Source organism: Dipodomys merriami, unplaced genomic scaffold (assembly GCF_024711535.1).
Source record: "Dipodomys merriami isolate MVZ:Mamm:240054 unplaced genomic scaffold, mDipMer1.0.p SCAF_56, whole genome shotgun sequence".
NCBI lineage: Eukaryota > Metazoa > Chordata > Mammalia > Rodentia > Heteromyidae > Dipodomys > Dipodomys merriami.
This window is the reverse complement of record NW_027206135.1, coordinates 4,802,044-4,819,170: the sequence shown is the minus strand read 5'-3', so window position 1 is coordinate 4,819,170 and position 17,127 is coordinate 4,802,044. Positions and strand designations below refer to the sequence as shown.

General features: G+C 37.1%; 1 long non-coding RNA gene and 1 pseudogene across 1 annotated transcript; one reads left to right on the top strand and one right to left on the bottom strand.

Moving 5' to 3' along the window:
- Positions 1–3,505: 3,505 nt before the first annotated feature.
- LOC138812104 (large ribosomal subunit protein uL22-like) lies at positions 3,506–4,038 on the bottom strand (annotated as a pseudogene).
- Positions 4,039–13,018: 8,980 nt separating this feature from the next.
- On the top strand, positions 13,019–16,818 carry LOC138812103 (uncharacterized). Its single transcript, XR_011367550.1, has 3 exons — positions 13,019–13,055; positions 14,545–14,589; positions 16,764–16,818. It is a non-coding gene; the product is annotated as an uncharacterized lncRNA (long non-coding RNA).
- Positions 16,819–17,127: the final 309 nt, after the last annotated feature.

The window sequence follows — 17,127 nt, the reverse complement described above, 5'->3', positions numbered from 1 at the left end:
TAAACAAGGATGCTATAATCAAAGCAGAGTAACCCTGTCACAAAACAGAAAGAAGGCAAAGAAGGAAGGAAGAGAGGAGGGGAGGAGGAGGAAAAAAGAAGGAAAGAAAAAAGAAAAGAAGTAGAAAAAGAATAATGGTGTGAATGATAGAAAGGAAGGATAAGAAAGAAGGAAGGAATAAAACAAGGGGAAGGAAGAAGAAATAAATATATAAACAAAAGAACTCAGACTAGGAGCAAAAGGAGAGAAAGGTTGAAATTTATGAAATAATCCCTTGACATTACACACATCTTTGACTGTGTACCTAACTGTTTTCACAGATAGATATATTGTCATTAGATCAATGAGGATAAGAAACAGGTCAGGGGAGGTACGTTTCTTCTACATTGGTCATTATAGTAACGTATTCCTTTAGAAAAGATCAGGTTTTGGAGCTCCAGTGGTACAATCAGTTAGCACACGGTACTTAGAGGAAAAGATCACATTTTCTACATTTGAGTCTATAGTGGATTGGGCCAAAGGAGAGGATCCTGTTTACAGAAATGAGAAAGTAAGAGAAATAGAGGATGGTGAGCAGCAGAACCCTGTGCATAAAAGATCAAGCTCATGCATGTGTCCCTTATAATGCAGAATCCTATTACTGTGTGAAGCTAGTGTCCAATGTCCTTATGCCTAACTTTGCCACTCATCTCAAGTCTGTAACACCGAAAAGAGTCCCTACCTCAGGCCTGATGGTATGTTAGAGCAAGATAGATATTTATGATGCTGGACATAAGAAGCAGGCTCAAGGTCTGGAGAATAAGGAACTTAAATAAGGTAGAAGGGATTTGTAATCAAAACACATATTGATTGCACTTATGGGGAAGACACAAAAAGCTTAACACTTTAGTTTAATAGCAAACATGGAACATAAATGTTCAGTAGTTTTGATATTTTCCTAGACCAAATATGTCCATTCCCAATCCATACCACTCATTTGTATGGAAAGGTAGGTTCAGGTGAGGATCTCAATAACAATTTGCTTAATCTTTGGAGCCCACATCTGTACTTCTCCAATTCCTCACCAGGGACATAGGTAATCATATATGTTGTGAAGTCACTTTCAGGAATAAAAGGAAGACCTTTTTTTGTGTGTGTGCTGTAGCACAAAAGGACTCAGGCCATATAGCTCAGGTGCTCAAGCCCTTGCCTAGCCATCAGAGAGAATGCCCTGTCATCCAACTTCAGTACTACCTAATGAAAGAAGATTGAATTTGTAAAGTTATCCTTTGAAGGACCTTGAGATTACAGTATGTCTATTTAGATGTTTCCACCGTGAGTTCTGCAGGTGATTTCTATATCTCAAGTGGAGTCAGAAAGAGAAAGATCATTAGCAGTAAGCTATTGTAGTCAGTCTTTTTTTTTACTCTTAACATCAGACAATCTCTTAGGAAATACCAAATTTTCTATTTAAGAGTCTCTAATGGATTGAGCCAAAGGAGAGGTGATCCTGTTGGGATCACAGAGGAGGAAGTGTCAGATACGGAGTAGTACAACCTGAGCATTGCATAGCAGAAATGATGCATGTGTCCTTGGTTATCCCAGGCTCTGTCACTATGTGAAGCTGACCCCCAAATCTGTATTAATATAGAGCTCTGCCACATGAGTGAATGGTTCTAATTTGAAACCCTGCAGTATTTTTTTTTTGAGGTTCGCTACCTCTGGCTTATAGTTCCTCTATTTTATGTTAAAGTGAGTCAGACTCTTAGGATGCTAAACGTAAAATGTGTGTGCAGGGATTAATACAGCAGGGAACTACCAAGAATAGAAGGGATTTTTTTTACCTAGATCAAAGATTTGAACTGGGAGAAGCTAAACACTCTGCTGTTATGTATTTGTGGATTCAAGAACCAAAAGCTTAAATTAAAACTGTTTCTTTGGATCAACCTCTACTGAAAAATAACAAAGTTTAAAATTTACACTGGAATGAAATTCCATGAGCCATATATAAGCTTCAAAATAATTAGAACAAGAGTGTATAGACTAGCAGTCAAATACTCTTGTACCTGGATTGTTAACAGTATTTGAGGTGGGAACTGCAAAGAGAAGGTGAGCAATAAATGAACCCATAAAATAGATACACAATGAGATAGATGGATTGGTAGATATCCTGAATCTACATTTATAATAGGTATATATGTATATAAAATACCTTTATTATAATACAAATATATGAAATCTTGAACATATAGAAACACATAGAAAAGTGCAGATAAATGTGGAAAGCTTATGGTGCAGACAATTGCAATACAGAATGTCATTGTGTTTCTGCATGCTCTCATTGAAGAATGTGGTGTAAACTTTGTACCAATTTGTATAAGTGTGTAACATGTTACACACTGTTGACCTGGTCAAGCTTTTAAAAATACCCTTTTTACTGACAAGTAGCAGGTGAACATGCATATAGTGTGTATAGGGTAAGAGTTAGACACAAGTACACTCTGATGATCGGATTACATCATTGGCATTTCTACCATCTTAGTTATATGTCATTGGTTTCTGCCAGAGCTTCAATATCATTTTCACTTGACATTTTGAAAGTTTTAATTCATGATTTCTAGCTTTGATACCATTCTTTGCTGTTGAAGGAGTTATTCCTTCTGCTCAAAAATGTATGGATGACATCCTCCTTCATTCGCACTCATCCTGGTCATGCAGAGACTGCTATTTTATCTTGTATTTCTTTGTGATCAGCTTATAGCTTCCATATGTAGAAGGGACAGTGTTTGTGATAGTATGTGTTTTATTTTCATCAGTTTGAGAAAGTTTGTATTTCCTTCATGATTTCTTCCATCAGTCCTTTGGTAGTTCAAGTGACTATCATGTACCTTGTGTGCGTTTATATAATTCCTTAAGTTGTTATTTTCTACTTTTAGTTCATTAGCAAATAAGATGTAGAGAATAATTTCAGTTTTTAAAAGTATGTTGGAAAATGGTTTGTTGGATAAAGTACCATCTGTCCTGGAGATTGCTCCAGAAAAACAAGGTGCATTTGTTAGAGCTGTACAGAGTAGTTAGCATTCAGCCAACACATTCATGAATACAATGCATCTTGATCGATGTCATCCATTTATGTGAAATGTTTTGTTAAAAATTGTTATTATAAGGGAGTTCTACAGAGGAGTTAGAGCTTCATAGATCAGGTAATGAGGACATTTCTTTCTGGGCAATGTTACCCCTTCTTTTGCTCTCTCCCAGGTTTTCCCTCCTGTCTCCACCCACAGGTGTTATAATTCATTTTCAACATAATGTCTAGTGAATACTACTGTTGCATTTGATCACCTTTTGTGTCTCCATTTCTGTGTAAATGGAATGTTTTGTAGTCTCTTAGACCAATTTGGCTTACAGTATACTGTAATATGTTGTGATTGATTTATTGTCTGAGTGATCCTTCCTTGTTATCAGTGGATTTTGATGCTGCCAACTTTTTTTTTTCCGATTTATTTGAGTTTATTTTATGCTAAATTTATTCCCGTGCCATAAGTTTTTGTTTCTTCAGTTTCTTCTGGGATACATGTTTCTTCTGTGCAACCTCCTCCTGCTACTTCTCAGTCAGGATCATCTCAATGTGGCAGGGGGAGCTCATGGATGGGTTAATCCTACCATGGGCTCCATAAGTTCGGTGGCGCATCTTAGGTGCTTTGTTCACCTGGATGTGTTCAATGACCAGGGAGTCTACATCTAAACCCTTCAGTTCTGCATTACTCTCTGAATTCTTAAGCATGTGCAGCAGAAATTCAGCACTCTTTTTGGGCCACTGACCCTGTTCCAGCCTCACTGTTTGGCCTGAGCACACCTGCCAACTCCACCATTGTAACGCCGGAATGGCACATGCTTCTTTAACGTGACATCTGTCAGATACTTAGTCGCTTTTCAGATATGCATACCCTTGATGGCCTGTGCTGTTTCTCTTAAAGTGAACATGAAGATTGGAACCTCTTGGCTTGCATGATTTTGTGGGGTTTTCTGGGTCTAGAGAGTAGCAAACCATTTTCACAGGTCACCTCTGGGCGCTTACAGGAAGAGCTACTGCCAACTTTTATGCTGTTTGAGGCTATGTTTCCTTTTTTTTTTTTTTTTTTTTTGTCCGTCATGGGGCTTGAACTCAGGGCTTGGGCGCTGTCCCTCAGCTCTTCAGCTCAAGGCGAGCGCTCTACCACTTGAGCTACAGCGCCACTTCCGGTTTTCTAGTGATTTATTGGAGATAGGAGTCTCACGGTCTTTCCTGCCCGGGCTGGCTTTGAACCGCGATTCTCAGATCTCAGCCTCCTGAGTAGCTAGGATTACAGGCGTGAGCCACCGGCACCCGGCTTTATGTTTCCTTTTATAATGAATGTTGTTAGTTTTATAGTAGTATTTTCCTGCAGTGAGTGCAGGACAGTTACTATTTCCAATTGACGATATTTTGGATAATGTGCTGTCTTTCTTTGTATCATTATCTAGTTTTTTTTTGGCTAAACAATCTATTCTCATATAGCATGATTACTCGTGATTGTATTTGGTTTACATTTGCAGAGAAAGTAGTCTTCCATTACTTCAGTTTCAGTATCTTTAAGCCTTCATTGGTGAAATGTGTCTAGTAGGAAGTATATTATTGGTTTTTAAACTTAACTTATTTTTCAGTATGCATCTGTGTAGGAGTTGGGGGTCTTATTGTTCAGTGAAGACATATTCCTCACATTGTTGTATCTTTTTTCATGTGTCCTTTGTTCCTTTTTTGTTCATCTTTATGGTTTTATGGTTGTCTGTATTGATGAGTGAGTCTCTTCTCTTTTGCTTAGCTGGTCTATGGACTTACCCTAAGTGATTGGCAGTGAAAACATTTGATGAATAAAAGTAAATGATGGAATGACTTTAGAATTGATAATGTCTGTGAAATTCTCATGTGTACAACATGTAGTGGCATGTGAAGTCAATGTCCAATGGTAATATCTATGTTAACACTAGAGAACTATTCTAAGTGTGAAATGTTTACTGATTTCACAGGCTGTAGAAAATGTGTTTTCTTATAAAGATATGCAGTTTTATTAAAATATGAACTAAGAATAGATGCAAATATGAACATGAGTAGCTTAAGCCCAACCAGTTCATGTCTAGAAGCACTAGCTATAGCTATAAATGTGGTAAAATGTGTGTTATATCTGCTATATATTTTTTCTTAGTGTGAAGCCTTCTGAAGTTTCTCATATTGGAAGTGAAAAGTGAGTAACAAAACCAATATGCCAACTGAATACACACGCACACACATCCATGATTCTAGAGAGTCAGATAGAATGAGTTGAAACATAGACACACACACATAATATACATATATAGGTATCTAAAACAAAAGCCATAGTTGTGCATGTCTGAGATCTCAGGAACTAGAAAACATGGAACGATTGGGATCTGCTGCCAGACCAGACCCCAAAAGGAAACCCTATGAAAAACATTCCTTGAGCAGTGCCTAAGAATGATGAAATGATGCTGTTGTAGCATACCTGGCTAGTAGACAAGGGACCACAGTCACCCTGCCTCCAAAGAAAGAAGGAAAACAGGAAAAAAAGAAGGAAAATGGAAGGAAAAGAAAGAAAGAAAGAATAATTGGAAGGAAAGAAGGAAGAGAAAAGAAAGGAACTTAAAAACTAGGAGCAAAAGGAAAAAGGAGGTTGAGATGTGTGAAGTGTTCATCAAGAATCTCTGGACATTATACACACTCTGACAAGGAGTATAGATTCTTTCACTGAGAGATTTGTGGATGACTTTATTATCATTAGATCAATGAGGATAAGAAAGCAATAGGTCATGAGACATATACTTCTTTTTGGTTTTGTTTTGCTAGTCCTAGGGCTTGAACTCAAGGTCTGAGCACTGTGCCTGAGCTTCTTTTGCTCAAGGATAGCACTCTACCACTTGAGCCACAGCACATTCCAGCCTATTCTGTTTATGTGGTACTAATGAATCGAACCTAGGGCTTCATGCATGCTAGGCAAGCACTCTACCACTAAGCCACATTCCCAGCCCATATACTTATTCTGTGTTGGTCATTTTAGTAACATATTCCTTTAGAAAATGTCAGGTTTCCTACTTTTGAGTCTTCAGTGGCTTGGGCCAAAGGAGAGAATCCTGTTTACAGAAATGAAAAAGTAAGAGAAATAGATAATGGTGAGCAACAGAACCCTGTGCATAAAAGATCTAGCTCATGCACGTGTCCCTTTTAATGTAGAATCCTGTCACTGTGTGAAGCTAGTGTCCAAAATATTATCTCTAGCTCTGACATTGTACAAGGCTTGTTCTCATCCCAAGTCTGTAACATACCTAAAAGAAACCCTACTTTAGGCCTGACCCTGTGTTAGAGCAAGATAGACATTTATGATGCTGGATCTAAGAAGCAGGCATAATGACTGGAGAATCAGGAACTTATATAGGTAGGAGGGATTGAATTTAGAACACACAGGGGAAAAACCAAAAGCTAACACTCTACTTTTTTTAGTAGCAAACATGGAACAAAATGTTCAGTAGGTTAATATTTTCCCATTCCAAATATGTCCATTCCCACTCAGTAACACTTACTTCTATGGGAAGGTGGTTCACAAGTTTCAAAGTAACTGATTTACTGGAGAATATAAATGCACTGGTGAGTGGGAGCACATGAAAGCCTCCTTGCTTCAACAGTCCCTCTGATGATTTCCCACCACATGAGTGGAGGACACTGTAATCATCTTAGAGATCAGTGAGTAAGTCTGTAGTTACTTGTACTCTGCTATCAACAATGATTTTGAAAACTTGATGGATTTGATTTTCTGTGATGAAGAACATGATTGTTTGACCAACATTCATTTCCCGGAGTTGAAGCCCAAATACTTTGTGGCTCACTGAGTAATGTGGTTCTCTTCTCCTTTGGAGAGAATCTTGTACTTGGAAGAGGAATCTCTTCCAACTCAGTGAACTGGAAACCCACTCACTCTCAGAATTTGTTCATGTTTATTATCAGTATTTTATGACCAAGCACATTTATTTAATGATCTGATATTTTAGTGTTGTCTTTATTCCAAATAAAGGATGAGAAGAGAATGGAAAATATAGGTTTAAAAAATTGAAGTCCACTGGTGTATGACCTGTAGAGTAATTTAAATCAGAATGTGAATTCTAGGAAGTCAGGTGATAACTGACTGTGTTCTTTTCAATTCCTATAGTATATCTACTTATGACTTGCATTCATTTCCTGAAGGCAGAAGGTAAGATACAAATAAACCCATAAAGTGTACGGATAGACAATTGTACATGTAGAAGTTTATGTATGTATATATGGACAGACAGACACATGGACATGTGTATTCATAAACATATGACTGGAACTGAATACTTGGACATAAACAGAAATCACAAGCAAGGACTGGTGGTATGTGTAATGCAGTGTGTGTCAGAACATGAAAGACCCTGTGTTCAAACAGCAGTATCACTAGTAAAATTAAGGACATGTCAACCAAGAAGCCAGTGGCTCATACCTGTAATCCTAGCTCTCAGGAGGCTGAGATCTAAGGATAATGGTTCAAAGCTAGCTTGGGCAGGAAAGTCTGTGAAACTCTTTATCACCAAGTAACCACCAGAAAACCAGTAGTGGCACTATGGCTCCAAGTGATAGAGTACTAGCCTTGAGCACAAAAGCTCAGGGACAGTGCCCAGGCCCAGAGTTAAAAAATATTAAGGACATGTCTTTCAGGAAGGGTTTGTTTGTCGCACATGCCTTTAATGCCAGCTGGGTGGGAATTGGAAATTGGGAGTAATCTCATTTACAAGCCATCTTGTAAACAGTTACTGAGACCCTCATCTGAAACAATGGATCTGTCATTTGAGCTTAGTGTTGTATTTCCCTCTACCCCTTCGAGCAGCATAGGAATCAGAATATGGTCTGAGGTCACTTCCAGGCCTTAAAGGAGACTCTATCTGAAAACACAGGCAAAGCACAAAAGGATCTGGACCATAAATCGGGGGTTGAGCCCATGTCTTGTAAGCAGGCTGGACACACTGTCATCCAACTATAGTACCAAGTAATGAAAAATGGTGAAACAAGATTGCAATTTGTAAAGTTGTCTCCTAGAGAAACTTGGGATTTCAGTGTGTCTTTGAAAGGTTTCACTGAGAGATTGTGGATGATCTCTATATTTTGATCAAATGGAGTCAGAAAGGGAAAGGTCATTAAAGTAATCTGGGTTTTTTGTTTGTTTGTTTGTTTTTTGGGATCCAGTTGTGGGCCTGAACTCTAGGCCTGAGCGCTGTCCCTCAGCTCTTCAGCTCAAGGCTAGCACTCCACCACTTGAGCCACAGCACCAATTCTGGCTTTTTTCCTTATGTGGTGCTGGAGAACCGAACCCAGGGCCTCATGCATGCAAGGCAAGTGCTCTACCACTGAGCCACCTTCCCAGCCCAAGTAATCTGTTTTTAATCAGTGGTTTTGTTACTCCTAATATCAGGCAATCCTTTAGAAAATACCAGGTTTTCTATTTGTGAATCTCTTATGGATTGGACCAAAGGAGGTGATCCTGTTTGGAGCCTAGAGGAGGAGGAGTCAGGAGGAGCATAGAGCTTTTCCATATGGGTAGTTAGTTTTCAACTGAAATCCTGCACACTTTGTTCACAGAGACATATAATTTTTATTTTGTGTTAAAGCAAGACAAACTTTTAGGATCATAAACTTAAGAGTGTGCATTGACTTGTGCAACAGAGAATTGCCTAGAGTAGAAGGGATTTTTACCTAGGCAGTTGAGTTGAACTGGGAGAAACTAAAACCATAGCAATGTGACATTTTTATTTAATATATTTGTGAAATATAGAACAGAAAGCTTCAATTGAACTATTTCCTGAATAATATGTGCTAATGAATAAAAACTAACCTCTTGAAAAGTAGTAAAATTTCAAAAAGCTGATAACCATGGGGATGAACTTCCATTAGAGTATATAAGTAGCAGAGTAAGTAGAACCAGAATGTGAAGTGTAGCAATCATGTGATATCTTAGTCTATATTCTTTTAAATCCCATAGGTCATCATCTGAATGGGCATTTGAGCATTCAGCACTGAACAAAAGGTAAGAGATAAATGAGTCCATAAAATAGACATGCAGTGAAATGGATGGATGGTTATCTTAAATACCAGTGTGTATGTATGTATGTGTGTGTGTGTGTGTGTGTGTGTGTGTGTGTATGCGTGAACATACACTTACAATACATACATATGAAATCTGGCTCATACAACAACACACCGAAAAAGGTGATGAATTTGAGAAGTTGATGGAGAGATGAATTGTAGTACAGAATGTCATTGTGTTTCTTTATGCTCTCCTTGTGGCCTGTGGTCCCAATATTGTACCATTGTACTACATAAATGTTAGACATTTCTAGTTTAGCTTTAATAGATGTTTATCTTTTGAATTGACATGTAGTAGGTACCCATTTGTGTAGTGTGTAGTACAAGAGTTTGACACACTTAATACATTGAGGTGATCAGTTTGCATAATTGGCATTTCTGTGATTTTATTTATAATTGGTTTCTGCCAGACTATTCAATAGTATTTTCATATGGCACTTAGAAAATTTTGAATTCATTTTTTTCTAGCATAGATACTCTTCTTTGCTCTTGAAGGAGTCATTCTTTCTTCTCAGAAACACATCTCTATATAGTAATATCCCTCTCCATTCTTCTTGCATATCCTGTTCATGGCCATGACTATTATTACTTTCTAGCTTGTATTGCTTTAAGATCCACATGGAAGTGTGTTTACAATACTATGTTTTCATTTTCATTAGTCTGAGAAAGTTTGTATTTTCTTCATGATTTCATCAGTCCTTTGGAAGTTCAAATGAATATTATGTACATTATGTGTGCTTATAAATTTTTTAATGTATTTGTTTTCTACTTTTCTGGGGCTTCAACTCAGAGCCTGAGCATGGTCTCTGAGCTTCCTTTGCTCAAGGCTAGCACTCTACCACTTGAGCCACAGCACCACTTCCAGTTTTTTCTGTTTATGTGCTACTGAGGAATTGAACCCAGGGCTTCTTGCATGCTAGGCAAGCACTCTCCACTAAGCCACATTCCCAGCCCTTCTACTTTCATTTCATTAGTGAATAAGATATAGAAAATAATTTCAACTTTTAGTACTTTATTGGAAAATGATTTTTCAGATAAAGACAGTCTGGAGAATACTCCAGAAGAAAGATGAAGGAATTGCAATCCATTCAATGCAGTCATTCAATGAATTCAATGCAACTTGATTGAACCCATCCCTTTAGATGAAATATTTTAAGTATCTTTTGTCAATTTGGTTTTCAATATACTGTGATGTTTTGTGATTGATTTGTTGTCTGAAAGATCCTTTTTTTGGCAACAGTGGGTACTGATGCTGCCAACTTTTATTGTGTTTGAGTTGATATGTACTTTTACATTGAATGATGTTGGTTTTTATATAGTAGCATTGTCTTTCAATGAGTGACTGTATATTTAAAATTATTATTTTCTACTGACACTTTTTGAATAATGTCCTGTCTTTCTTTGTATCATTATATAGGGGATTTTTTGTGACAGAGGCTGTTTTTTCTTGTATAAATACTGTGACTTATGATTGCTGCTGGTTTATGTCTTCAGGAAATGTAAAGCAGTCCTATTGCTTTAATTTCAGTCTTTCTAAGACTTTACTGGTAAAATACATGTCTAGCAGGAAGTGTATCATTGGGTCAAGGGTTTTTTAGTTTAATCCATTAGACAATCTGTATCTAAGATAGAGTTAGGGCTCTTATTGTTCACTAAATACATATTTCTCAAGTTGTATGTTATTTGTTTTTTTAATGTGTCCTTTGTTTCTTCACATTCAACTTTATGGCTTTATGGCTGTCTCTACAGTTACAGATTAAATCCTGTCTCTTTTTCCTATCTGGTCTGTGGACTCACCCAATGTGACTGGCAGTAAAAAACACTTGAAGATGAAAGTAAATGAAAGACTGACCTTAGAATTGCTAATATCTGTGGAGTTCTCATATGTAAAACCTGTAGTGAAATGTGAAATAAATTCTCCATGCCAATCTGTGGTAATACTAGAGAGAACTATTCAAAAAGTGAAATGTTTACTAATTTCACAGGCATTGGGATATATTATTATCTTCTAAAGGTTCAGTTGTAAATAAATGATGAACTATGCACAGATGGAAATATGAACATGAGTATCTACAGCCCAACCTGTTCATGTCTAGAGTCGCTAGTTCTTTGATTAAAAATATGTGCTAAGACTTTGTGACATGCCTAACTATATATTTTCTCTTAGTGTGGATCTTTCTGAAGTTTTACCAGTACCTCTCCTTGGAATCCTAACTGGTGAGTGAGTGCAAAACCAATATGACCATTAAATATGTTTATATACTCAACACATACATGTCTCTTGACAGTCAGAGATGAAACATATGACAATATGAGATGAAACATACATACACATAACACAGACATAGAGATGTTAAAATAATTGAACAAAAAAGAGTGTTGCAGGCCTGAGATCTCAGCTACTAGGAAACATCTTAGGAAGATGTTAATCTAGTGTTAGACCTGATCCAAACAGGAATCCTTATCAAAAACTCCCTAGATTAGCACCAAAAATAAAGCTGTGATGCTGTGTTAGAGCAACTGGCTAGTAGATAAGGGATCTATATTCAAACCAGAGCAATTGCTGTCCCCCAAAACAGAAGGATATAAGGAAGTAAGTAGGGAGTGAAGGAAGTAAGAAGCCAAGATGGAAGGAAGAAAAGGAAGGAAGGAAGGAAGGGAGAAAAGAAAAAAAGAAAGAAAAGGAGAGAATGGAAGGAAAAAGAAAAGAAAAGAAACAAATTTTAAAAACCCAACTCAGATTAGGAGTGAAAGGAAAAAGGGGTTAAGATGTGTGAAATCACCCTGAAGAGTCCCTTATTTTCTTTCTTTTTGGGGGGGGGGGGTCTGGTCGTGGGGCCTGAACTCTGGGCCTGGGCACTGTCCCTCAGCTCTTCAGCTCAAGGCTAGCACTCTACCACTTGAGCCACAGCGCCACTTCCGGCTTTTTTCTTTTTGCTTATGTGGTGCTGAGGAATCGAGCCCAGGGCCTCGAGCATGCAAGGCAAGCGCTCTACCACTGAGCCACCTTCCCAGCCCCAAAGTCCCTTATTTTCTTGAACAAGGTGTCCTAACTGCTTTCATGAGACATTTGTGGATAATTTTCTGTTAGCATAACATCAATGATGATTAGAAAGAAATAGGTCATGAGAAGTATGCTTCTACTATGTTGGTCATTTTGGTAATGTATTCCTTTAGCAAATATCAGGTTTCCTACTTTTGAGTCTCTGGTGGATTGGATCAAAGGAGGAATCATGTTTGCAAGAAAAAAAGAAAAACAGAGGATAATGAACAACGGAACTGTGTGCATAAAAGATCTAGCTCATAGAGGTGTCCCTTATAATAAAGTACTCGGTCACTATGTGAAGTCATTCTGTCTAGCTCTGACACTATACAAGACCCTACCTCAGCCTGACCATGCGTTAGGACAGATAGGTATTTATAATGCTGGACATAAGAAGAGGGCACAAGGACTGGCCAATAAGGAACTTAGGTAGGGTAGAAGAGATTTGTGCACTTATGGGAAAACACAAAAACCTAACACTCTGCTTTTGTTTAGTAGCAAACACAGAACATAAGTGTTCAGTAGTTTTGTATTCTCCCAGACTAAATATGTCCATTACCAATCAATAACACTCATTTCTATGAAAAAGTGGTTCATGTTATTGTCAGTATTTTATGACCAAGTATGCCTCTTTAATGACCTGAAACTTTAGTGCTGTCCTTGTTCCAAATAAAGGGTGAGAAGAGAAACAGATATATGTAAAACTTAAATAAAACTACACTAGTGTATGATCTGAAGAATAATTTGTACCAGAATGTGAATTCTAGGAAGTCCTGTGATATCTGACTTGTATGAATTTTTTTGTTCCTATAGGCCATGTCCATACGAAATTTGTAAGGGTCGTGAGAGGTGAGTTACAAATACACCCATTTTATATATATATGGATAGAAAAGTGTACATGTAGAAGTTTATGCCAATTATATACATACCTATGTATAAATGTATATGTTTGTATACATATATATGTACAGATGCATACATATTTACATACTTATGCCCTGAACTACATACTTGGACACAAACAATATTAGCAAACAAGGACTGGTGGTATGTGTGATATAGATATATAGTATGTAAGAACATGAAAGACCTTGTGTTCAAACAACAGTACCACTAGTAAAATTAAGGACCTATTTATCAGGAAGGTGGTTCTTGTCATCCATGCTTTTAATACCAGCTATGTGGAAAGTGGAACCTGCAATTAATCTCATTTACAAGCCATTTTGTGAACAGTTATTGAGACCCTCTCCTAAACCAATGAGCCTGACATGCATGTGAGCTCACTGGTGTGTTTCCCCCACTCCTTATAACAGCATAAGAAATCAGATTGTGATCTGAGGTCACTTCCAGCCTAAAAGGAAGACCTTACCTGAAAACATGTCTAAAGCACCAAAGAACTTAGGTCATAGCTCAGATGGTAGAGCCCTTGTTTAGCCTGACATCCAGCTGCAGTACCAACTAATAAAACAAAGGGTGAAACATGATTGGAATTTGTAAAGTTATCCTTTGAGGAACCTTGAGAGTATAGTGTATCTTTGAAATTTTATATAGATGTTTGTTTCCACTGAGCATTCTGTAGATGATTTCTATATTTCAATCAAATGGAGTAAGAAAGGAAAAGGCTATTAGGATCTGTAATCTACTGTAGCAAATTCCTTTTGTTACTCTTAATAACAAAATCTCTTAGAAAATACCAGGCTTCTATTTGTGAGTCTTATTGGACTGGACCCATGGAAGCAATCCTGTTTGGAGCAAAGAGGAAGAAATGATAGATATAGAGCAGTACATCCTGAGCACTGCATACCGTAGATAAAGCATGTGTCCCTCATCATCCAGGGCTCTGTCCCTAAGTGAGGCTGGTGCTCCAAATCCTTATTAATATAGAGCTCTGCCATGTGGATGGGTGGTTCTCAATTGAAACCCTTCACACTTTGTTCAGAGCCCTTGCTTCAGGATTATACTTTTTGTTAAAGCAAGGTAGACTGTTATGAGGAACATAAGAAGTGTGTGCAGGGAACTTATACAGTAGGGAACTACCTAGAGTAGAAGGGATTTTTACCTATGCAATAGAGTTGAACTGGGAGAAACTAAAACTATAACAGTGTGACACTCTCATTTTATGTGTTTGTGAACTATAGAGCAGAAAACTTGAATCATTTCCCATGCTAATGAATCCATAAAAACTAACCTCTATTGAAAAGTAGTAAAGTTTCAAAAAACTGATTTACACGAGAATGAAATTCCACTGGAGTATATAAGCTACAGAGTAAGTAGAACTAGAATGTGAAGCATAGCAATCATGTGATGTCTGAGTCTATGTACTTTTAAATCCCACAGGCCTTCAGATGAATGGGCACAAGAGATGTTAATTCTAAATAAAAGGTGAGAGCTAAATGACAGATAGATAGATATCCTAAATATAACATACAACATGTATATATGTGTACATAAACATACACATGTAATACATATATATGACATCTGGCACATATAAAAACAGGCAGAAAGGTGAAGATGAATTTGGGGAATTAATGGTGAGAAAAAATTCAGTACAGAATTCACTAGTTTTGTTTCTTCATGTTATGATTATGGCATGTAGTCATACCTTTGTACATTTTGCCTTATTTGGATAAATGTTTAACATGTGATTCTTGATTAGCTCTTATAAATATGTTTTGCTTTTAAATGACATGTCGTAGATGGCTGTATGTATATGTAGTGTAAGAGTTCAACACAGTACACAGTGTGATGATCAGATTGCATAATTGGCATTTCTGTGATCTTAATTATGTATCATTGGTTTCTGACAGAATGTTTAATATTATTTTCCCTTATATTTTGAAATTTTTTGTAATCATAATTTATAGCCTAGATATCCTTCTTTGCTATTGGAGGAGTTATTCCTTCTGCTCATAAACATATCTGTATTAACATTCCTTTCCATTCTCCTCACATACTCTGGTCATGCCGTGACCGCTTTTCTATCTTGGATTTCTTTGAGATCAATTTGTAAACTGCCAGTGGAAGTGAGATTTTTTTGGAATACAATGTTTCATTTTCATCAATTTCAGAAAGTTTGTGTTTCCTTTATGATTTCTTCATCAGTCCTTTGGTCATCTAATTTCTAAAATCCTTCTTTTCTTATTTTATTTCATTGGTGAGTAAGATATTGATAATAATTTCACATTTTAATACTTTATTGAAAAATGATTTGTTGGTAGTCTATCCTAAAGAATTCTCCACAAAGGAAGAGGACGGCATTATTTGGAAGTATTGTACAAAGGAATTGCTATTCAACCAATTCGTTTATGAGTAAAATACATCTTGCTTGATGTCACCTCTACAAATGTATTTTAGACCAATTTGATATATAGTAAATAGTGATATTCTGTGATTAACTTATTGTCTGAATGATCCTTCATGGTAACAGCTGATATTGATGCTGCGGACTCCTATTGTGTTTCAGTCTAGGTCTCATTTTACAGTGAATGATGCTGGTTTTATGTAGTAGCACTATCCTTCAGTGAGTGCCTGTATATTTACAATTATTTCCCATTGACCATCTTTAGATAATGTAATACTGTCTTTCTATTTTTTCTCATATAGAAAAATTACTACATTTGATATACATTTGCATGTTAAATACTTTTTGCTTGCTTCAATTTTTGTTTTCTAAGTCTTTTTTTTTTTTTTTGTCGTCATGGGGCTTGAACTCTGGGCCTGGGCACTGTCCCTCAGCATTTCAGATCAAGGCTAGTGCTGTACCACTTGAGCCACAGCACCACTTCCAGTTTTCTGAGTGGTTTAGTGTAAATAAGAATCTCACAGATGTTCTTGCCCAGGCTGGCTTTGAACCGCAATCCTCAGATCTCAGCCTCCTGAATAGCTAGGATTTCAGGCATGAGTTACCGGTACCCGGCTCATTTTCTAAGTCTTTACTGGTGAAATAAGTGTCTAGTAGTAAGTGTATCATTGGGTCAAGGGTATTTAAATTAAATCCACTAGACAGTCTCTATCTGTAATAAGGTTTGGCTCTGCATGTTTAGTAAAGACATATTCCTAACGTTGTTGTAACTTTTTCCTGTTTTTCATGTCTCTTTGAGCCTTTCTTGTTCATATTTATTGTTTTATGGCTGTGTGCATTGATCAGGTTTGAATCTCTCTTCTTTTGTCTCTCTGGTCTATGTACTTTCTGTATGAGACTGGCAGTAATAGCACTTGACAAATGAAAGTAAATTATGGAATGACTTTAGAGTTGGTAATATCTCTGGAGTTCTCATATCTACAACCTGTAGTGAAATGTAAAATAGATGTCCCATGGTAATGTTTATGGTAATACTATAGAAATATTCCAAATGAGAAATGTTCATTAATTTCACAGGCCTTAGGATATGTTATTATCTTAGAATGTGTAATTGTAACAAGTGATAACCTAAGTACAGATGCAAGTATGAACCTAAGTAGTTAAAGCCCAACCTGTCATGTCCAGAGTTGCTAGCTCTTTGGCCAAAAATGTGTATTAAAACTTTGTGTCATGTCTCACTATGTTTTCTCAGCGTGGACCTCTCAGAAGTCTTACCTGTTCCTCTCCTTGGAATTGGAGATGATGAGTGAGTATAAAACCAATATGACAACTAAACATGTATATATATTCAATGCATACATGTTTCTAGACAGGTAGAATTTGAGATGAAACATACATAGCACAAAACAGACATAGAAATCTCAATCAAAAAGGAGAGTAGTTCAGGCCTGAGATCTCAGCTACTAGGAAACTTAGGAAATTGTGTTATAGGGTCAGACCTGTTCCAAACAGCAAACTCTATGACAAACATCTCTAGAACAGCACCAAGGAATGAGACCAGGGTATTGTTGTAGAGCACCTGGCTAGTAAACAAGGGATCTGCACCCCATACAGAG